Source organism: Hemicordylus capensis, chromosome 13, assembly GCF_027244095.1.
Source record: "Hemicordylus capensis ecotype Gifberg chromosome 13, rHemCap1.1.pri, whole genome shotgun sequence".
NCBI classification, from domain to species: Eukaryota; Metazoa; Chordata; class Lepidosauria; order Squamata; family Cordylidae; genus Hemicordylus; species Hemicordylus capensis.
In genome coordinates, this window is record NC_069669.1 from 19963865 (window position 1) to 19988397 (window position 24533).

General features: G+C 46.2%; 1 non-coding gene across 1 annotated transcript; it reads left to right on the forward strand.

Moving 5' to 3' along the window:
* Window positions 1-23802: 23802 nt before the first annotated feature.
* Window positions 23803-23868, forward strand: TRNAA-GGC (transfer RNA alanine (anticodon GGC)). Its single transcript has one exon. It is a non-coding gene; the product is annotated as a tRNA-Ala (tRNA).
* Window positions 23869-24533: the final 665 nt, after the last annotated feature.

The following is a 24533-nucleotide window of genomic DNA, read 5'->3' on the forward strand; positions in this document are numbered from 1 at the left end:
TACTATGATTCTTATCAGAGGTGAGCCAGATTCTTACTTGGATGTTCCCTGCTTTGCTGAGTTCCCTTTGCCCCTCTGCCTTGGCTTCTTACATATTGCTTACAGTTCTCAGTTGCTATGCTCCCCGCAGCCCCATAAATCTCTCTGTTAGGAAATGATGTTTGATACGCTGCTGAATGTTTCCCTTTCTTCCCACTTGCCGGGAGTTGTCAGCCCCTGGAGCCACGGAGGACGATCCTGTCCCTACGGACACATGTCAGATCATGCTCTCTTCCATTTGACTGCATTTGGAAGCGCCAAAGAAGTGTGGGGAGATGAGGGAAGAACCTTACCCCTTAATTTAAAAAAACCAAACATATCAGATTGTTTCATAATTAGGGTAATATACAATCCTAAGCACTTACCCTGGCCCTCCCCGGAGTCACGGAGAAGCTGAAGAAGGCATTGTTTCATAATGATATATTAATTAATGTTTCTACATTACTTTGAATGTTGAAAAGACCCAGGAGCGCTACATTAAAGATCAACACCAGGGTTATAAAAGTGGCTGTATAAAGCGATGGGAGAAAGCAACATACCTGTTCAGCTCCCAGGCAGTTTTCTCCCACATAAGCTGCCCCAGAACGGACCTGTGGGGCATGCAATGATCTCATCTCATCTGCTCTGGCTGCAGGGTACAGAGTCCCAGCACAAAGCAATGCGATAATCATTCCTCGTAATTTCCATCCACTGGTTCTAATCCTGCCCTCTGGAGCAACGGACTTGCTCTCTGCTGCCCCTGAAGGCAGGGCTAGAACCAATGGGTTGACATTACAAAGAAGCGGGTTTAGGCTAGACAGTAGGAAAAATTTCCTGATTGGAAGACGTGTAAGACAGTGGAACAGCCTGCCTCATGCAATGGTGGGCTCTCCCAATGGCTACTAATCTTGAAAGCTACAGGTTACCTCCAGGCTGAGAGGCAGGATGCCTCAGAATACCACCTGCAGGGGAGCAACGGGACATGCCTTCATCTCATGGGCTTCCCAGAGGCATCTGATGGGAAACTACTGTGGGAAACAGGATGCTAGACTAGATAGGCCTTGGGGCTGATCCAGCAGGGCTGTTCTTATGCTTCCAGACAGAGTCTGGATGACCATCTGTCAGGGATACTGTGGCAGATTCTTTCGCTGAGCACGGAATTGGACTAAAAGACTTCCCAAGGTCCTTTCGAACTCTAGGGTACAGGAGTACCACCATGAACTTTAGGATAGTGTTGGGGCAAAATTAGTATACACGTTTCTTTAATGTACTTTTTGTTTTGATCCAAACACTCCTCTTTAGAGACATCTAACCATTTTCCGATGAGTCAATCCCCCTTCATTTTGTACGGGAATTCTACGTGAATTCCCATTGAAAGTAGGAGATGTAAGACCATTCTAATCCAGGACTATTTAACAAAGGAAAGGATTTTGGGCCGTATGCTTTTCTGTCACTTTTCCTGATCCATTTGGTTAGTCTTCAGATTGAATAAAGCTTTTACCTTAAAAAAAAAAAAAGAGAGAGAAAGAAAACCCTCTTCCTGATCAAATTCTGCCCTTTCAGACCCCGAGATTCCCGTCCTTTCAACTCTGAAATTCTCTCTAAGTTCAAGCTGGATTCCTGGGGCCAATTGGAGTGTGGTTCCTTTGTTCTCCACTCCTGAATTGCTGAAAAGTGCCTTCGGTGGGTTTTGTCGTCCCCTCCTTTAAAGCCTTTAAGACCCTTAGAGCAGCCTGAATGGCCCAACGCAGAGTCTTGCTTTACAAGAGAGGATTGCTTTAACAGATCTTCTCAGTTGGATATTGGGTGGACCTTCTGTGCCATCTCTGATTTCAAGGAAGAATTCCAGAAGAATGGCCATCTATTAAGGCTATCCAAAGCAAGACGAAAATGTGACATCCCTCCCTGACTCCTTCGGAATAAAGTCTTCAAAGACGAGGCGATGATGCATCAGTATGGAGTTGACATCTCAATTGAAAAAGTGCCGAGAAAATGCTAAGTGATTCATTCTGTGCAGCCCTTGATGATCTATGCATTGTTTGGGGAACATTGTTGAGGCATTTCTTTTCAATTAACAGGCTGGAGGGATGTCTTGAGTTTAGCATGTGGAGGCAATGTATGCCTGCCTTCAACCTTTCCCCCTACTCAATCAAAGAATCATAACACTAGAACCAGGGGTCACCCCATGAAATTGATGGCCGGGAAATCTAGGACCAACAAACAGAAGCACCTTTTCACACAACGCATCATCAACTTGTGGAATTCTCTGCCACGAGATGTGGTGACAGCCAACAACCTGGATGGCTTGAAGAGGGGTTTGGATAACTTCTTGGAAGAGAGGTCTATCATCGGCTACTAGCCGGAGGGCTATAGGCCACCTCCAGCCTCAAAGGCAGGAAGCCTCTGAGTACCAGTTGCAGGGGAGTAATATCAGGAGAGTGGGCATGCCCTCAACTCCTGCCTGTAGGCTTCCAGCGGCATCTGGTGGGCCACTGTGGGAAACAGGATGCTGGACTAGATGGGTCTGGTTGGGCCTGATCCAGCAGGGCTGTTCTTATGTTCTTATGACAGTTCATGCTGGCTACCTCCAGACCAGCTCTCCTCGACTACATTTGCTACCATGCATTCCATTCTAGCTTCACACACTGCTCCCCCTCACTCATTACCAACAGGAACATAGGATGCTGCCGTTTATCAAGTCAAACCTTTGGTCCATCTAGGAACTTCTGCCTGCAAAGCAGATCCTCCACCACTGAGCTATGGGCCCATCCAGTAGCGGGGTCACACCAGTGGTGGCCCGTGTCCAACCGCTGCCGCAGCCCCACTCACTCCCCCCACGTCTGACATCAGACGCAGGGGTTAGCCATGCCATCTGATGTCAGACGTTGGGGTCGTGGTCAGCCCCCCGAACAGGGCTACGCAGCCCCATTTGGGAGTTAGATTCAGGCCAGTGCTGTGTTCGCAGCGCAGCCAAGAGTGGCTCTTCCCTGCCTTAAAGGCTCTTCCCTGCCGGAAAATGCAACGATGACCATTTAACTTCTGGACAGGGCCACACGGCCCCCGCTCGGGAGCTAAACCAGCCTCCCCCATGTCTGACATGTCTGTTGGGGCTGTGAACCCATTCGCCCAACGGTAGCTATGCCCCTGAGCCCATCCCCTAAGGGGCATATCTTACAGTGCTCAGACATGTAGTCTCCTATCCAAATGCAAACCCAGGTGGACCCTGCTTAGCAAAAGGGATCATTCCTGCTTGCTACCGCAAGACCAGCTCTCTTGACCAATAGAGCCCCTGGCTTGGATCCAGAGGCCCATGGAAACCTAGAGATGCTTTCAATTGCCTTCAGTCCTGCCATTGTCTCCGTATAGACTTGGATCGGGCGTGCTGTGCCAGGAGATGGCCTGAGTACAAAGCAAACGCCTTGGCAGACAGTTATCATCCGACTCGTCCGACTCGACTAGACAGCAGCCTTTTTCAATGAATCACTTTTCTCAGGAAGATTGGTCTGCTGACAATGCAGCTTGGATCTCTGCTCAGTGATCACTTTGCCACACTTGCAATTACCACAGTAATTACTATTGCAATTACCTGCACAGGAACAAGACATTCTCGAACCCGGCCTCCTGAAAAATTGTGACTCCCTGATTCAAAGGCTCTGGCCACGTCGGGCTCATTGCACCGAAATGGCTAGATCTGGAGAGCTCTCGGTCTAATTGTTCCCAGAAATAGAAAGCAGAGGATCATTTCTCTGTGGCGCTCACCTTCCATGGAAATTTGCATTGCGAAAAGCCTGCCTCTAGATGCCAACCCACATCAGCAGGCTGTCAGAGCACTTCAATACACTACGTTGTCCCTTTTATTTCTTCTGGCGGCAATGCCACTCCTGGGATAAAAGAGGCAGGAGTGATTCCCTATAATTAGGGGCTGAAAAATTCCAAACAACTGTGTTCCACACAATAAGCCTCTGCTAAGTGAGCAAAGAGGCACCCTTTTAAAGTGGTGATTCTCTTTATTGAGCAGGGGGAGAGCAACTGGCCCTATCCATCCCCAGCACAGCATCCCTCCAGTGGCTGTTGCTGGTGTCTGTCTTTTATTTCTTTTTTCAAAGGTGAGCCCTTTGGGGACAGAGAGACTTCTCTCTCTCTCTCACTTTCTCTCTCTCTCTCTCTCTCTCTCTCTCTCTCTCTCTCTCTCTCTCTCTCTCTCTCCATATATATATATATATGGAAGAGGAGGCTGGCCTGGCCACTGAGAATTGGCCGATGGGCAGGAGGAGGTGGTGGGCCGGCTTTCTGGACGGCCTGCCAGCCAAAAAACCACAGGTGGCCTGGGGGGGGGGAGAAGTGAGCAGGCAGGCGGGGGGGGGGGGAGAAGCAGGCCTGGCAAGCAGGTGGAGGGAGAAGCAGGCTGGGCAGGGGGGAGAAGTGGGGGGGGGAGAAGAAGTGGGCTGGCAGAGGTATATATTTAATTCTCTTACAGCTGACTGAGTAGAGAACTGCGTGGGGATACGTGGGGATGCATAAGGATGTTTGGCAAGCCCCGCCCCCTGCTTGGCTGGGCTCTGGTTGGCCGGTGGAGGCGCCTGATTGGCTGGGTGCAATGGCCTGGGCAGTGCCAGTGGGGGTGAGTGGGGAATGGGTGGGGGGTGAAGCCCCCGTGCCTGTTGCAGCCTGTTGCAGGAGGGAAACAGGCGGTGGGACGCAGGAAGCTACAAAGCTGTTCCTTCCAAGAGTGAATCCCAGATGTTGTTGACTACAGTTCTGTGAATCCCTAGCTGCAGTGGGCTTTGGCTGAGGATGCTGGGAGTTGTAGTCAACAACATCTGGGATCTCCTGTTTCTGGGAACACTGGACCCAATGTTGAGAATCTCTGGTGTAGACAATACAAAGTTAGATAGACAAATGGCAGCTTCCTACGTTCCTCTGTTGAAAAGCATTAAACTATCGTTCCTGTAAGAGACATCATGTATATACTGAATGCATTCCCCCCCCGTGATATACAATGGAGTAATACATATCATTGGATTATGGGTAGCGTTTCTTTACTATAAAATATGAAGAAGCATTTACCAAGCCCACGAATGCTGATCCCAGACTAATACCCTTGGAATTCGGCCATATACGGTATGCAAATTGTGTTGGATAAAAGATGAAATCACAAATCTTGGCGCTTAACTCAAACTAAAGCTTTTCGGCATTTTTCAGCCTGACCCACAATCTCAAGCACTCGGAGATCAGCTGATGTAGTCCTCTTGACTTGTGGGATTACATCGTGTGCTCAGTTGATTTCCAGTTTAATTCATTCGGTCCAATTCCACTCTCACACTTTTGCTCTCTCTCTCCACTTTTTGTATTACAGCAATGAAAGATTTAATGCCTTATTTCTTCTTTGAATAAAATGTGGATTTGTCAGAAACCCCGGAGTGAACACACACCTGTCATCCATGGCTCCGTGGCAAGATTTATTCTGAACACGAAACAGTTGGAGATTGGTTTGATCAGCCATATTCTTTGACATGAAGTCAGGGGTGGATTAAGCTTTTTGCCGCCCATAGGCAAAAAGGCTTTTGCCATCCTTTTACCTTAAACAAAAAAAGTTTGTCCCCCTTTTTATAAGGTAAAATGGGGGACTTTCTCCTTGCCCAATCCACTCTTGCTCCAGCTGCCGCTGCCCACAAAGAGGGACAGCAAAATTTGAAGAGGGGCAAAATTTGCTGCCCCTCAAATTTTGCCGCCATAGGCAAATGCCTACTCTGCCTCTCTGTTAATCCACCACTGCTTGAAGTGAGACCCCACTTTTAAGTTCTGTATCTATCTGAATCCAAGGCTAGGTTTTTTCCAGGTTATTTGATGTTAGAACCTGGGGGATCATCTTAACTGGGTTCCTCTTCCTTTTGGGTGAATGCAGGTATAACTTGTATTCTACCTCTCTTTTTTGAAGGGGGTCATCCTAAAGACTGGGCCACCTTTTTCCAGGTGAATACGATATTTATGATGCATTTATTTTTACATTTATATCCCACTCTTCCTCCAAGGAGCCCAGAGCGGTGTACGTGGTTACATTTATACTCACAACAACCCTGTGAGGTAGGTTAGGCTGAGAAAGAAGTGACTGGCCCAGAGTCACCCAGTGAGTTTCATGGCTGAATGGGGATTTGAACAGGTCTTCCCCGGCCTAGTCCAACACTCTAACCACTACACCACACTGGCTCCTTAGTCGATGGAGCTCCTATTGAAATTAAGTAGCCCTTTTAGAGCAGGGATGTGCAAATCTGGCCCTCCAACTCAGGGATGTAGCTATACTTGAATGGATGGGTCCAAAGAACCCGGGCCCGCCCCAGCTCCACCCATCCCTGTTTTCTTTATTATCTCCCTCATTCCGAGGGGCCGCCATGGAGAGGGGCAAACACAGGTCTGTAGTTTGGTATTCTGGGAGTTGCAGTCCAAAAACTGCTGGAGGGTCAGGTTTTAGAGTAACCCCTGCTTTAGAGTAACCCCCGTGTAAAGTGTGCTGTCAAGTCGATTTTGACTCCTGGTGCCCACAGAGCTCTGTGGTTGTCTTTGGTAGAATACAGGAGGGGTTGACCACTGCCTCCTCCCACGCAGTATGAGATGATGCCTTTCAGCATCTGCCTATATTTCTGCTGCCCAATATAGGTGTTTCCCATAGTCTGGGAAACATACCAGCAGAGATTCGAACCAGCAACCTTCTGCTTTGTTAGTCAAGCATTCCCCCACTGCGCCACTTGAGGTGACACAAACCCAGTGTAGTCCTCTTGAATAACATTGCCTCGATATCGGCCCCTCTGCTTGCATTGGGTGGTCAGCTGGATCACAGCTCCCACCGCATGCCACAAACTCAGACCCTCACCATTCCGTTGACTTAGTTAATTGCCATTAACAAGCCTGTCCTTGTGCCCTGGTTAATGATTCCGCAATCGGGTTTATAGGCCCTTTCCAAATGGATCGAAAGCCAATTGAGCAGTGAAAGATGATGATGGGGCATATTTACTCAGCCGGCAGCTCGGGCGGTCGAATCGGCGGGCAGTCGAATCGGAGAGGCTTAAGAGCCCAGGCACTGAGGAATTCCCGGGATGCCTTCGCCAGCTCGTTAAGGGATGGATGTTTGTGTTTGATAAATGCGGGGATGATGAGGAGCAATTAGCGTGGCTGGTTGAATGGTGTGGGGCTTTGTTATCTGGGGCCGGCAGAGAGCAGGGAGGCCGGCATTCTTCTGGCAGGCTAAAGCCACGGACTTCTGGCAATGAGTAACTATTTTGTCTGTGATGCAACCCTAGGCCATTCGTGCCCTCCGTTCCGCACACGGTTATAAACACACCCACTTGGGTGGAATTCCAGCTCAGATTTATGGCTCAAGGAAAGCTGCGCTGGGTTCTGTCGTCTCCCGGCTCAGAACTCCAGGGCGTGTCGGTGTGCAAGAGGCATTCCAACAGTCGCAGGACGATCAAGAACACGAGGCCTCCCCAGACGTCACATTTCTAAGCAGCATCGTGGGGGGGTGCTCCGACAAGGCCCTCGGCCTGGCCCAGAGATACTGAGACGTCTCGTGCCCAACGACAACAACAAATATTTATATACCCCTTTTCAACAAAAGTCTCCAAAACGGTTTAAATAGGGAAATGATAAATAAGTAAGATGGATCCCTGTCCCCAAAGGGCTCACATGCTAAAAAAAAAACAAAGACAAAAACACAAGACGGACACCAGCAACAGCCACTGGAGGGATGCTGTGCTGGGGATGGAGAGGGCCAGTTGCTCTCCCCCTGCTCAATAAAGGGAATCACCACTTTGAAAACTGGCCCAGTTAACAGCACTGATTCCCAAACTGTGCCACAAGAAGGCCTGAAGATGGTTCCCTGTAAGGGGCTTGGACTTGAAAAGGAAACACAAGGGAGACCCCAGCAACAGCCACTGAAGGGATGCTGTGCTGGGGGTGGATAGGGCCAGTTACTCTCCCCCTGCTAAATAAAGAGAATCGCCATGTTAAAAAGGGGCCTCTTTGCCCAGTTCATAGCGGAGTGCCACTGTGCTCTCCCTCCTTACAGCATTTGTCTGAATATGTCATTTGTCTGAAATCCAGACTGGAACTGTGGTGACTGAAGAAATTAGTCCCTCTTCCTCCCACGCCACAGTCCTGAACCTGTGGCCTTCGGCAGGTTTCCTGATCTGGCTGCTATTTATTGAATTTAAATGGGGTAACAGAATCAGAAGTTTTAGACATTTACCCCTGCTAACTTGGCAAAGAGGCACCTTTTGACGTGGTGATTCTCTTTATTTAGCAGGGAGAGATCAACTGGCCCTATCCACCCCTAGCACAGTACCTCCAGTGACTGTTGCTGGTGTATATCTTATGGTTCTTTTAGATTGTGAGCCCTTTGGGGACAGGGAGCCATCTTATTTATTTGTTATTTCTCTGTGTAAACTGCCCTGAGTAGGGGCATATCTAGGGTAGGGCAGGCAGGGCACGTGCCCCGGGCACCACTTGAAGGGGGGGCGCCATTTTGTAAAAATAATTTTTTAAAAAAATGGCTGCCAAAACCAAAATGGCCACCGTGCATGCTCAAAGGGCCTCTGTGAGGCCCTAGGTCATGCCAGGCTTTGCAGAGGCCATTAGAGCATGCACAGTGGCCAGTTTATTTTCAGTGGCCTTTTAAAATAAAATAAAATAAAATAAAGATTATTTTTAAAAACGGCCACTGCACATGCTCAAATGGTCCCTGCGAGGCCCTAGAGGCCAGAGGGGTGAGGGGGAACCTTTTCAACCCCCCCAGCCTTTAGGAAGCCCCCCTCAAAGGGGCTACAGGTAAAAAAAATAATAAAAAAATATAATATAAGACACTGTACACATATTCAGATTGGCACAATGTACAGAGAATCAGGGCTTGTGAATACTGAGCTGACACTTATGAGCTAGGATTGTATTCATTACAATTCATTACTTACTTTGCTTCTTGTGATAAGTGAGTTAAATGTGATGTCTTGCTAATATGGCTATTAATGGTGAGTTTGTCTTTGAATCAGTGTGAAATCCTTAATATTAAGGCCCACTGGGAGTTTCTTGCTCTCTTTCTCTCATTTTAACTGTCTTTCTGAAAGACTAGAATATATTCCAAGCAGTGACACAGTTTACTCTGTATATCCTTTAATTATTTACAGAGTATCTGGGAAAAGTCAAATTCTCCATTGATTTTTAAAACTTATGTAATGGTGATGCTACAATGCATAGTAGAGAATTAGACAGGCACCTCTGTTTAGTTTTCCAAGTACACCTCCACATAGTATTTGGGTATTTCATGAGCCTCCGTATACTGAAATTTGTAGTTTTCCAGCATTTTTTGGTCTGGCTAAGTCCACTGCTAAATAGTTTTTGAAATATTAAAAGATTAATGAGCTTGACTTGTATTTTTCAGCTGATATTATGGCAAAGTTATCTCAAAGATGAGTGTCAGATGCTTGGACAGGGGGCACAATTTCAATGCTTGCCCTAGGCCCTATTTTCCCTAGATACGCCTCTGGCCCTGAGCCATTTTTGGAAGGGCGGAATAGAAATCGAATGAATGAGTGAATGATTCTGTTAGTGATTCATTTTGCACGTTTCAGACTATCTACAGTATTTAAAGTTTTGCAAAAATATGGCCTTATAGTAGGAGATTTCCCCCCACATTTGTCCAGTGGGGGGATATGGATATATATATATATATATATATATATATATATATATATATATATATAGTCATTGAAGACGGTGCCTGATTCTGTTACCCTTGCAGTTGCCCCACTGACCCCTGTCTGGAATCAGGTATTTTATTGCTGGTGGGTTGTAAGTAAGAAAAGGTGGAGTATATACACTTTAAACAAACCATTAGTCTAAAAATGTAAACATATACACCTTGACCCCACTATACAGCTATGCACGTATCCCTAGTTAGATGATGGACCTTTATAGGTAAACAAATGCCTACATGGTTCCACATCTAAACCCATAGCTGGGACCACGGGGCGAGTGTATAACTCTGCTCAGATAAACACCAGTCATCCAGGCATGCTGTTCCAGAGAGGGAGCATAGGACTGGATCAGCTCTCTGTATCCCACCCTCCCTGAAAAAGCCGGCTGGTGCTTTTTGTGAGTTATCTGACCAGGGCTGCTTAATGTAGTGTCCTAAATAACTTGCTGACATTTAGAAAAGGTGCAATCGCTTCTGACATACTTGTGTTAAGCTTAGCAGAGGCTTTCCCCTAACATCCTGATCCTTTCTAGCCTAGCCAAGAACACAGCGAGATACATGGGTTTGTGCCGGAAGATGATTGTGGTATTGCCTTAGAGAGCTTCTGAATACCAGTCTCCTGCCTGCAGGCTTCCCAGAGGTATCTGGTGGGCCACTGTGGGGAACAGGATGCTGGACTAGATAGGCCTTGGGCCTGATCCAGTAGGGCTGTTCTTACGTTCTTAATGTTCTGATTCAGCAGAAGGAATCTTCTGAGATCCATACGGGAACATATGAAGCTTTCTTCTACCGAGTCCGACCCTTGGTCCATCTAGCTCAGTATTGTCTGCCCTGACTGGCAGCCGCTCTCCAAGGTTTCAGGCAGAAATCTCTCTCTGCCCTGCACTCACATGAAGTCACCTCTATAAATGCAGACCAGGGCAGACCCTGCTTAGCAAAGGAGACTATGCTTGCTCCTACAGACCAGCTCTCCTCCCCAATCCAATCCAAGCCAATTCCGAGTTGAGCCAAGGAGTGTCCTCCCATCACTGATTCCCATTTTGCAGATGGAAAGGTTGAGGATGAGCTGATCATCGTTTGCCTGAGGAGATCTAGTGAGTTTGTGGCTGAGGTAATATTTGAATTGGGGACTCAAAAAAGGAAGGGGAAAAATGTCACTGCTGCAGAGCACATCTGACGCCTACGGTCTTTAGGGTTTATTTTGCTAGCCTGCATTGTTGTCCTTTGCTATGTACTCCAAGGATGCAGCTATAATTGCTTTTTGTTCAACTTGATGCTTTACAGTTGTCAATGACAGAAATTCTATTTTGGCATGATGGATCTCTTAGGGTCTAAATACCTTCCTCCTTCCTGTCTTCCTTCCTGTAATTAAGGCTATATCTGTTGCAGCAAGGGCTTGTTCTTCAGAGCATCATTTTTAGGGCAATACATCACCAGAGAATCCTGACAACTAAAGTGTATCTAGATCAGTAATTTTTCAGGTAGGCAGTTGCCAAAAGAAATGTGAGGAGCTGGTGCACTCCTGTTGCATGCTGGGAGGAGCGTGGAAGCTACCATTCGGCCGGAATGATGAGTTGGCTTTCAGTGGTATATTCTAGCTCAAGTCCTGTTTCTGAAGAACCAGCCCGAGACCCTGTTTGTACGTGTTTAGCTTCCATGGGGAATGGACAGGCCAGTTCACATGATTGACATCATTCAGTTCAGGAGCTTTGTCCTTTCACGACTGATTGTGCCACTAAACCCCGGTTGGGTTGGACGGTTTCCTTTCCAACCCTAGTATAGTAACCTACACTATTTTTCCAATGGGTGACTACATGTGAGTGCTGTCTGCTGTAAGATATTTCCCCTTAGGGGAAGGGGTCTTAGCTCATTGCAGGAGCATCTGCTTTGCATGCAGAAGGTCCCAGGGTCAATCAGCATCTTCAAGTAGAGCTGGGAAAGACTCCCATGGGAAATCTTGGAGTGCTGCTGCCGGTCAGTGTAGACAATACTGAGCTAGGTGGACCAATGTGCTGACTCAGTAGACAGCAGCCTGTTATGTTCCTAACAGGTGAGAAGATGAACTCTGAATGCACCCTGAGCAAATGGTGGTCAAGCATGTCCAGGCAAGTCCTTTAAGCAGACATTAGTCCATTTATGATGATGGGATAGAGCAGGGGTTCCCTACCTGTGGTTAGGGATTTGCAAATGGATTTGAATTTGAACCAATGCAGCTCAAATCTGGGTGATTCAAGTGATTCAAATCCGAATTGAATCACCCCTTAAAAGGGCAATTTGTTTCAAATTTGAATTGAATATTTGAAATTCAATTCAAATTCAATTTGAGAGCCAATTGGCACCTTTTAAAAAACCATTCTGCCCCCCCAATTGGTTAAAAAAGGTACCCAAACAGGGTCAAATCAATTTGAATTCGATTCGAATTTGAATCAAGTTTTTGGACCAGATTTGAATTTGATTCAAATTCTAAACACATTTTCGGCATTCAATTCCAATTCAAAACAAATTAAAAAAATGTTTCATCCACATCTCTACCAGTGGTACTCCAGATGTAGCTGAACTCCAACTCCCCTCATCTCCAGCCACAATAAATTATAGCTAGGGATGATGGGAGTTGTAGTTGAGCAACATCTGGAGTAGCACAGGTTGGGAAGCCCTGGGGTAGAGGTACCTTTTGCATCCTGATAATAATTCACATCTGGGACTTTGTCATTAAGAGATACCAAACCATTTATGGCAACGGCATGATATTTGCGAATATTATGTAGTGGGGTGAAAGTGACAATATCCTAAAAGGGCTTGACAGGGTTAAAAGCCTGCACAAAGTGTTTGACACGGCATTGAAATTTGCCCCATCACTGCTATTGAGGGTTAAATTGGAGAAGAAAATGGTTCTGTTTTCCAACATCTGATCGCTCGTTCCAGAGGAAACACGTTAGACATCAGTACTGTCAGTTTTCTCCTGTTCCCAGCAGGGAAGTTTGATATTTATGTCCTTTGCCTGGCAGAGTAAAGTGCACAGGACAGAAATAGGCTTGTTTAACAGCTCTTCTCTTCTGAGTACATCTCTTGACATTTTTTGGCCGAGCGGTGTCACCAAAGCTGATGCTGAAGAAGAAAGTGCATCCGTGTTAGTGTCATTCCGGAATGTTCTGTGCTAATTGGACTCACCTGCATTTGGATATCTAAGGTGGTGAAACATGTTTCAGAGTTGTCAACGTCTTCTCCTTTTAGCCCTCTGCGGGAAGCACTGTGCCTTCATCCGGTACATATGCAACAGGTGCATCATTTCCTGACACAGAAGGAGGGCCAGGAAAAAGTCTAGCATTGGTCTAGAGTCCCCAGGAATTGGCACAAATCTCCAGGTGAGTCTTGAAAGCAATTCTGGAGATAATTGCCTGACTCCAACCCCACATGCACTGTACAGCTGAACAACACATGACTTTAAAGGTGCCTTTCAAAGCTGAGGTTATCTTCCATATTTGCTACGAGGTGGTGGGATATGCAGCTGTTAGGGGGTAATACTACCCCGTGCATGACTTTCATCCTGAAAATCACCCTCACAAAGAGGAAAGTTAACATAAGAACATAAGAACAGCCCTGCTGGATCAGGCCCAAGGCCCATCTAGTTCAGCATCCTGTTTCACACAGTGGCCTACCAGATGCCTCTGAGAAGCCCTCAGGCAAGAGGTGAGAGCATCTCCTCCCTCCTGCTGTTGCTCCCCTGGAACTGGTATTTGTTTCTGATGTATAGCAAATCTCCAGCCAGCTTGTCCAAGAGGCACTGTTGACAGTGGTGGTGGCTCTCCAGTATTTAGTAGGGGAGAGCAACTGTCCCTCTCAGGGGCGGCTGCTGGTAACTCTCTCATCCTTGTTTTTCAGACTGTGAGCCCCTTTGCAGCAAGTCATCAATTAACCCTGTTAATTGGACCGAGAGGCACCTTTTCACGTAGTGACTCTCTTACATTCAGCAGGGGGAGAGCAACTGGCCCTATCCATCCCAGCACAGCATCCCTCTAGTGGCAGTGGCTGGAGTCTACTTTGTGTTTCCTTTTAGGTGGAAAGGATCCATTTCGAGGGAAAGGATCCATCCACTCATTCCTTATTCTATGGAAACTGCTTTGAGAAATTACACTGATGAAGTGCGGTATATACATTTAATTTAGTTTATTTATTTATATCGATATACCAACCCTTTGTCCTAAGACACTAGGACAGTTAGGATATAAACAATGTGTTTTTAGGCTGTGACTCCTTTTGGGAGAGGGTACCATCTTTTCAGATCTTTTGCTATGTAAACCACTTTGACAATGTTTTCCCCGAAAAGTGGCATACAGGTGGACCTCGTTATCCGCGGATTCGATATCCACAGATTCGCATATCTGCGGTCAGGAAAAAGACACCATACCTTGGTATACATGGGGTGGGGGGGAACATGTTGACCTCATGTATCTGTGGGTTGGAGGTGGCCAGAGATGTCCGCGGAGGTCTTTTCCTGCCACCATTTTTCTTCGATGGAGCCACAAAATGCTCCCATCTTTGTTAAAAAATAGAAGATGAAAAAATATACTGATTTTTGGCTGTTTGGGGGGCACAGCACAACTCGAGGGAGCAGCAGAGCACGTTAAGAAGCCCCCCCCATGAAAATCAGCTGATTTTTGGCCCTTTCCAGCCAACTGGGAACCTCACCCCCACGATCCCATAGCCCTCAATTACTCGATATTTGTGGTTTCCATATCCACGACTGCAGTCCGGAACGGATCCCCGGTGAATATCAAGATTCTCCTGTATACCAATTTTTTAAACTACTGTTACCACAAAAACATTCCTGTTTAATCAGGCTTAAGTTTTAGAGTTTTTAATCTAAATTTTCAATTGTTTTAACTGTGTTAATGTTTTGATTGTGCTTGCGTTTGTAGATTGTGAACCACCCAGAGACTTGCATATGGAGTGCCACAGAAATGTGTTAAATAGATAAGTAAATAAAACAAAACAACTACTAATCACAAATAAGCTGTGATAATCTGGAAAATGTGATCCTGAGAATTCCCATTTTGCTCCATTTTTACAGAGAAGGGGAACGTCCTACTCACTACAAGCAAAATATTTTTCTCCTTGCCTGAAATATTTGAACTAAAATATTTGATGGGATCAAACAGACTTAAAACATAACAAAAAAAATTACAATCATTTTTTTTTGCATGTAAGAAGCACAATTTTCTACAACAAGGGGACTCTTTGTGCCTTCACCTGAATACCTCCCATTTTTTCCTGACCCATTGAGTGATAGGCTGGAAAATAAATGGCTGGAGTTTCCCCAGTGTTGAAGTATTTTTCTTTTTGTTGAAGTATCAGATTTATTTGAGAACCTGCCTGATCTAGTCTGCCCACCTGGTTTCTTCCTTTGATATCCCTAACATTATCATAACTTCCATTGTCTCTTCATGTCAGTCAAACCCCTACTGCCTAAATTACTTTCATTTATACATTCCCTCTCCTGCTGTTTGGCTTCATCATTGTCAGAGATTTAAGGTGAAAACATTTCTCCTGGTTGACAGGGTGGGAGGTGGAAATAACTATGTGAAGAGAAAACTGCAGCTTACATAAATAATATGGCACTGTATATCATGCGCAGAGCTTTGACGCAGTTCATCTAGATAGTGCAAGACGTTGCTTGAAAATTCTACCCGAGCAAGGCAGATTGTCTGTATATTTTAAGACTTTTCTTGAATGCATGTCTTTTAAGACCTCAGCACTCTTTTTATTGTGGAGATATATGCCTTCCTATGGCTTGCTGTTCATGTTTTTCTTTCTTTGATGGCTTGCTTGAGCTTTTCCCTTTGCTCCCGAACACATCCCTAGCCTTAGGCAGAGCATAATTTTGTTTGTGGAAAGAAGACGCTGGCATATTCTTCCTCTTTTGAGTGAGTGAAATGCAAAGTCAAAGAAGCCAGATTAGCTATAGGAGTTCAAAGAGCAACTGCGGTCTGAAAATGGTTTATCCAGCATGCCCATTCTGGATAAACCACCAGAGAAAATTCTGCAATCTTTCCTGTGAAAATTCCTCAATGCCTGAGAAAATTCTGCAATATTTTCTCTCTGGGAAGAGTCCTAAAGTTCCTCTTTGAATGTCAGCATCTCCTTGGGAAGAATCCTGAAATTCCTCTTTGAATTTTGCTTTGGAGAAATTTCAGTTACAACTCTACCTGAAACCAGGGCATTTTAAAATATGCAACCAGATACAAGATCACAAGAACACTGAAAAAAAAACAACAACCCCACAACACTCTGCTGGATCAGGCCCAAGGCTTATGCAATCCAGCATCCTGTTTCCCACAGTGGCCAACAAATATCTCTGGGAACCCTTGCAGGCAAGATATGAAGGCGTGCCCTCTTTTCTCCAGTTGCTCCCCTGCAACTGATATTGCAACTGGTATTGCTTGTGAGCCTGGAGGTGGTCTATAGCCATCAGGACTAGTGGTCATGGCTAGACCTGTCCTCCATGAATTTGTTTAAGCCTCTTTTAAAGTCATTCAAGCTGGTGGCCATCACGACATCCTGTGTCAGATAATTCCATAGATAAATTCTGCGCTGTGTGAAAAAGTACTTCCTTTGGTTGGTCCTACATTTCCTGGCCATCGGTTACATGGGATGACCCCTGGTTTTAGTGTTGTGGGAGGGGGCAAAATTTTTCTCTCTGTCTGCTCTCTCCACACCATGCATAAATGTATTGTGTCTCCCTTTAGTTGCCTTTTCCCCTAAACTAATCATTTGTGCAGTCCAAACAATCAAGCCATGCAAAAGTTGTATGACGTTAGGTGATGTAAAAAGTGACTGATCCCAATGAGAAAAGTCAAGTGATTCATCCAAGCTTCTCTAGAACCCTGACCCTAATCAAGCCCCTCAATTTCTCCTCCCCCTGCCAAAGATGCTCCCCACAGACTCCATTGCTGCTCCCCACAGATTCCTCACCAATGCATATAACATGCTTCTGCAATGTTGCTGAAAAATTCCCTGTGCTGAGAGTTTTCTTCCACTCTATGGATTTGTTCTCCTAATCCCTGCAATGGTGGGGAAATGAGGATTGAGAGATTTGCACGGAATATATGCTGCCGATTTCTGATCGTAAGAACCCAGGATTTTTTGGCAATGTTGGGCTGGCCCCATGTCAACTCAACATGTAACTGGGATTGGCAACCATAGATCAAATCCACGCAAACCTGCATGATCCCCAAATCTGCATGATCCCCACCGCACGTTATGGTCAGCTGAGGAGGTCCGTCTCCAGTTACCACCGGTACGTCTGGTGGAGACTCAGAGGCAGGCCTTCTCCATAGCTGCTCCTGGGCTGTGGAATGCATTCCTGGCAGAAATCTGTAAAATGAATTCGTTATTGGCCTTCAGGAGAGCCCTCAAAACCTATCTGTTTGGCCTGGACTTCCAGGGTTTTTAAATTGTTGTAAATGTTTTCAACTTGCTGTAACCTGGTTTTCCAGGCTTTAAAATATTGTTTTGAATGTTTTAACTGTTCATTCTTTCATGATGTTTGATAGTCTCTGTTTTGAACTGTTAATTGCTTTTAATTGTTTTGTTTTTAATTGTAAATGGCCCTGAGCCATTTTTGGAAGGGCGGGATAGAAATAGAATGAATGAATGAATGAATGAATGAATAAATATTAAGCCTGAAGGTCTGCCCACCCCTGATGTAGAGGGAGAAAAGGACAGGAAAAGATTGACAGAATGTGAGCCTTTTGGAGACAGGGAGCCATCTCATTAATTTATTATTGTTTTTTCTATGTAAACCGCTTTGGGAACTTTGGTTGAAAAGCGGTATATAAATATTCACCGTATTCATACTCCTACTTCCAATCCCTTGTAGCCTTGCACAGTAGTCTGAACAACAAGGTGTTATCTGCTGCTGTGTTTCCTGATTGTCTTCACTGTTCTCACTGGATGGGGGCAGGATTTGACAGTCAGTTCAATTTTCACCATTTCACTTTCAAGTTCTTCTGTAGAAAACGACAACAACAGTTCTTCCTTGGAGCTTTGCACAGTAGTCCGGGGAACAAGGGGACTTTTCTGCAGTGTTCCCTGATTGTCCTTGCTGCATAACTTGATGGGAGCAGAATGGGACAGCCGGTCAATTCTATCTCCACCATTCGCGCTTTCATGTTCCTCCGCAGCAATAATGATAATAATAAAAACGTCAAGTCTGCATTGTACTTCCTGAGATCATCTAATCTCTACGCCAAAAAGCTTCCTCATTGGTTTTACGAGAGGCTTTTTAATCCAGGCACGGCAGCTGTTGACTGTAATTTTATTGGGGAAGGTGACTCAGTAGGAACTTGATTTTCAGGTGGAGAAAGCGGCAATGCTCTGCAACAATGTTGTTAATAACATTGAGTTATTAACATCTGCTAGGTGGGCCAGGCGCAGAGTATCTACGCCTCTAGTTCTCTGCCCACTGCCGTTTTCTTCCCCTGCCGGCCACCACTGGTTTCACCCCTCACCATCTTTCCCACCTCGCCCGCAAGCCTGGCCGCTGCTGCAACTTTCCTCTCCCCCTGCTGGCAGCTCACTCACGAACTCTTGCGAGAGCTGCCACGCATGGGATTAGTGACAGGTACGCCATCTCTCTCTCTCTCTCTCTCTCTCTCTCTCTCTCTCTCTCTCTCTCTCTCTCTCTCAATGCTTTTGCTTTTCTGTGAAGCGGAAGGTTTTTAGTCACGGAATGTCAGAGTACCAATATGGATCTAGTGCAGGGATTGCCAACCTGTGGTCCTCCTGATGTGGCTGAACTACAACTCCCATCATCCTCAGACACAATGAAGTGTGGCAGAAGATGATCGTAGATGTAGTTCATCAACATCGAGTACCACAGGTTGGGAATCCCTGGACTAGTGGTTCAGGTGTCAGAGTAGGAGCAGGGAGACGCCTCAGCCATGGGATCCCTTGGGTGGCCTTGCTCCCTCTCAGCCTAACTTCCTTTGCAGTGTGGCTGTGATGATAAAATGGGGGGAAAGCAGAACTTTCTCAGCAGCCTTAGGCTTCTTGAAGGGAGGCAGGAAGGGATAGAAACTTAGTAATTATTAATGCCACCCACTCACACAAACGTTGGAGAGCAGACATAACAGAGTGGTAGAGCCTCTGTTTTGCATGCAGAAGGTCCCAGGTTCAATCCCTCGCAGCATCTCCAGGTAGGGCTGGGAGAGACCCCTGCCCGGAAACGTGGAAAGCCGCTGCCAGTCATTATAGGCAATACTGAGCTAGATGGACCAAGGGCAGCTTCCTATGTTTCTGTGTAACAGAATTTGAGTAACTGACCATTGACAAGCAATTGTATTTCATGCCTGACAGCAGTTGACATATGACATGCAATGGTATTTTGCATGTGATAATTGGCACCTTAAGACAGGCGTTCTCAGGCATTCCCAAAGGCCATTGTGGCTGGGATGATGGGAGTTGTAGTCCAACAACATCTGGGGACCCAATTTGAGGAACCCCTGCCTTAGGAGATTTCCTATTTGGTGTCCTAAATATGCAACCTAAAAGATGAATAACAACAACAACATTAATAATTATAATAATACTATATTTATAGCTACTCCATAACAAATTGTTCTCTGGGCATTTCACAACATAGCATTAAAATAGCATTTTTTAAAAAAAACATAACACATGAAATCACAGCTCTAGGGGACAAATACAAAATACAAAACACAACACAAAACAATTTAAAAACTTTTAAAAAAATATCAGCTTTAAATATAAAATTTAAAAATCAAAATTTAAAAATGTTAGGGTAACATTTCAAACGTTACCCTAACAAATTTCATAATAAACCCCACATATGGATTTTACTAAGCGGCAGCTTCTTAAAAGAGCTCTATTGTTGCTCTTGGGGAATGTAAAAAGTTGTGAAATTTTAAAAGAAAACGAAAACAATGCCATTCATTACAAAACGACAGAGCACTCGACAAACCAATCGCAAAACAAATGTGGTTTTTAATAATTAAAACCAATGGAATAAAAAAATGAAACACATTTGTCCTGCACAGCACACCTGACTGGCATCTCTGTTACTTCTCTTGCTTCTTTTGCTAATGTATATTTGAATGATATAACCGAGGGAGTAATTGTCCTCTTGCGAGAGCCTTTGATCATTCTCTTTTCGGGATCTGCTCACCCAAGCAGATGCAAATATCTCCATCTTTTATTATTTTTCCTCTAGGAAATATATACACGGGCCAAGCCTGGGTCTGCTCTCAGACACGTTCCTCTTACTTGTGTGGGCCTGTACTTGGGAAATGTCTAATTTGAACTGGATATGCCTAAAGCACACTGATACTATTATGAGGCCCTGGAAGAGCATCTGCATGCTTGCATGCAGAAGGTTCCAAGTTCCCTCCCTGCCAGCATCTCCAGGAGAGGGCTGAGAGACACTCCTGCCTGCAACCTTGGAGAAGCCGCTGCCAGTCTGGGTAGAGACAATACTGAGCTAGATGGAGCAATGGCCTGACTCAGTATATGGCAGCTTCCTATGTTCCTAATGCCAACCTCTCTTCTTCACTACACCAGAGCAGTCAGGAGACAAGAGGCGAGTCTGATCGGCATTGCTCAAACGACAGCTTTAGGTAATCTTCTCCCTGCAATAAAAGTAAAGGGACCAAGGTTGGCCCAGAGGTTTTTGGCACCCTAGGCACAGTTCAATTTTGGTGCCCCCCCAGCGGAGAAGTGTGGAGGCCTGGCTTTCACCTGAACCATGCTGGTCGCTCACATGTTTTCACTCAACTCACAGGGAGCAGCACGGCTTTTAAGAAGAAGAAGAAGAAACCTGGAGACCAACTTGGTGTTTGTGGTAATACATGGAAGGCCAAAAAGAGCCATTAGAGGCGTAAGGCACTACTCAGCTATGCTTCTTGGGCCGGGCGGGGGGGGGGAGCATGATTGACTAACTCATTTGAAGACTGAGAGAGACATTTCTATAATACTTTCAAGATCACCAGCTCCCTTTTGAACTCAAGGAGGAGTTTGTTATGCGAGTACAATTATCAATTGTATCATTATCAATTGAAAGCCAGCGTGGTGTAGTGGTTAGAGTGCTGGACTAGGACCGGGGAGACCCAAGTTCAAATCCCCATTCAGCCATGATATTAGCTGGGTGACTCTGGGCCAGTCACTTCTCTCTCAGCCTAACCTACTTCACAGGGTTGTTGTGAAAGAGAAACTTAAGTATGTACGCTCTGGGCTCCTTGGAGGAAGAGCGGGATATAAATGTAATAATAATAATTATTATTATGGCTCATACCGTGACTGATATATTGGGTTCTCCTTTGATTGAAGCAGCCTTCAAAACTTGGTTGGCGTGCTACGAGTCTCGCCAATCTCTCTATTTCCGCATTTTGTTAAATGAACCATCCCCCTTTGGGTACCCCCTTTATTGAGAAGGGAGTTACTGAAGGTGTTCTTGACCTAGAGCATGTTGACCATTGGGCATCGTGTATTTTACTCTGCCTGGACTGGAAAGAAAAACAGCATTCCAGGCAAAAGATCTGGACATCTCACAATGTCTCACCACCGAAGGATGAGTGGCACAAATGTGCACTGGATACCATTTTGCTACTCTGAGAAGCCAAGGCAAGGAGTGAAGGCATGCCCTCTCTCCTCCTCTTGCTCCCCTGCAACTGGTATTTGGAAGCACCTTGCCTCCGAGGCTGGAGGTGGCCTATGGCTACCAGACTAGTATCCATTGATAGAGCTGCCCTCCATGAATTTGTCTAAAAACACAAGAACTGGATCAGTTCTTTCCTAGATCAGGCCCAAGGTCCATCTAGCCCAGCACCCTGTTTCCCACAGTGGCCCACCAGATGCCTCCTGGATTGGAGAAAGAGCAAATGTCCTGAGAAGTCAGGATTATTTTGACAGCCAGCCATGACATTTTGCCCTGCCAGGACCAGGGAGGGAGATGGTGGCCAGGATCATGTACATGCCGGAGGAAGCACTTCTGCCCGTTTGCTTGGCTGACAGAAGTTGCTACATGTCAGGGTTCAAGATGGCAAAAGGTGTCCTAGAGCACGTCTGGCAGCGTGCCTAGAACACCAGCTGCTTGAGCGCTGCAGAGAGTCCAGATTGTCGACGGTTTCTCTGGTCTGGTAGATACCTGCTTTGGATTTGTTTATAGAAGCACTAATTTAGCCTACAGGTGGCTGGGGGGCTTGGAAGCCGTGGTGTTTTGCTAGATTGCCACAACTGATATGACATCCATTTTAGATTCCAAGAGATGCTGGGATCCTCATTTGGGGGGAGAAGGTCTGTTTTAAAAGCCTTGTCTCCGTGAAACCACAAAGCTTTTCAGGTGCGATCAAACCTGCCGAGTCATGTTATTTCCCTACCCACTTTGCTCCCCGCCCCCTTCCACTTCCTCATGCTTCGATGTAATGAATCCCACAGCAGGATTAGCAATTAGCAAAACAGAATCTGGAGAAAAATTAAAAAGCAGACATGTAACCAAAATGTCAGCAAAGAACAACAACATCTGCTAATGTTTCCTCAGCTTCATCGTTCAAATAAACATTTGCCGGCTCTGGCCTCCCTTCTAAGAGTTAAGGCAAGAGCTTTATTCTACAATATCGAGACGTTATTTTATTTTGACTCTTAATTCCCTTTAGAGCCTGCCTTTCTTGCCAAGATAACCCAAGATGGTGTACAATTTTAAAAAAAAAAGAACAAAAGCAACCAATCACAGGAAACACAACCTCCACAAATATTAGGCCACAGAATGCAGAACACAAAACCCACCCGTGAATGGCCAACAGCCTGCAGGAGTTTCCTTCTGCAACACACAGCCTTAATTGGGGGCCATACCTCAGTGGGAGAGGATCTTCCTTGCCAGCAGAAGGTCCCAGGTTCAATCCCTGACAGCATCTCCAGGTAGGGTTGGGAAAGACTCCTGCTTAAAACTCAAGACTCTGGGTCCATCTAACTTGGTCCAGTATTGTCTGCACTGATAGGCAGCAGCACTCCAAGGTTTCAGGCCCTTTACAGCCCTATCGGGAGATGCCTGAGCTTGAACTCGGGACCTTCTGCATGCAAAGCAGCTGTTCTATCACAGCCCCACCCCGCAGCGAACAAGAGTGACAGATAGAGAAATACGAACCGACCTCTGTCTGGGGAGTTGTTGTGAACCGGACATCCACCTGGAGCCCAAAGTACCACAAAGGTACAGTACCTGAGAAGCGCACCTGGCACATTAGGAAAATAATTACTAATAAGCCGAGAAAGAAAGATCGGGTCAGCACATATCATCAGCCCAACCTGCTTTGCTCTATCTCGCTAGTCCATCTAAGGCCATGTTTTCAGCATTAAACTTAATACTTCAGGTGGCCCTTGGTGATATAAAGAAAACAGGTAAAGGAAAAGGAATCAGCCAGAAATAAATACCAGGTTAATTCCTCTGACTCAGCACCTGGGCCATCTTTCACGATAGCAAGGGATTTGCCACCTAATAGGCTTCTGAGTGCCAGATGCATGGATCAATCTTCAGTCAACCCAGTGGTGACGATGTGACATTTTGGGGTTTGCCCAGGTGGAAGAAAAAGAGGTGTGTGTGGGGTGTGTGGGGTGGGGGTATGGGGTGGGAATGAGTCCCCCCCTTTCCTTCTTGGTCTCCGTCCCAGCAACCGCCCCCTCCCCCCGCGACCAGCATATTTTCCCGTTGACAGCGTTTGATTTTGAGCATAATTAACTTCTGTGGATCAAGAAGTGCTGAAATGCTTTTTCAGTAGCGTGGCCTGAATGCTTGGAGGAGTTTTCCGGTGCAAGCCCTTTCGAAATGAAAGGTGGCACGACAAGCACAGAGCTGGTGAGGAAAGGAAAGGGGTCTTGTGGGCAGACCGGGGGGAGGGGAGGGGGTGTGGGCTGGTGGGGCCCTGGCCTCCATCAACAAGCCAGGCTTCGGGTCGCCTCGGTTCGTGTCATCTTCGGTTCTGTGGAAATCCACTGGGTTCGGATCCTGATGACGCCGTGTCATTCTTGGGGATGGGGCCGGAGCTCAGTGGTCGAGCGTCTGCTTGGCATGCAGAAGGTCCCAGGTTCAATCCCTGGCAGCATCTCAGGTAGGCCTGGGAGACACTCCTGCCCTGTAACCTTGGAGAAGACGCTGCCAGTCAGTGTTGACCATACTGAGTTACTTGGACCTATGGGTCTCTGATAGAGGGGGACAAAGCTCTATGGCGGAGTGTCTGCCTTGCAGGTTCAGTCCCTGGCAGCATCTCAGGTAGGCCTGGGAGAGACTCCTGCCCTGTATCCTTGGAGAAGACGCTGCCAGTCAGTGCAGACAATACTGAGCTGGATGGATCAAGAGTCTAACTCGGCATAAGGCAGCTTCCTATGTTGCAGAAGCTGCTAGACCACTGGGAGGCAAGGTTTCCCTTCCTTCTCTCACACAACTACAATCCAGCAGTGCTACAGACAGCTGCACAGTATGGGGTGTGTGTGTGTGTGTGTGTGTGTGTGTACTCTGTGAACTGTGCTGTAACTCTATGCTGCAACTGCTCTTATTGACCAGGAACAGCCCTTAATTTCCGACATTAATCATAAGGAAGCTGACTCATTTTGAGCTGCACGGACCCAAATCGAAAGCTGTCAGAGCTTTGCACAAACTTTGGGAGGAGAGCTGGCCTTGTGGTGCCAAGCATGATTTCCCCCCTTTGCTAAGCAAGGCCTGCCCTGCTTTGCATTTGAATGGGAGACCACATGTGTGAGCCCTGTAAGAGAT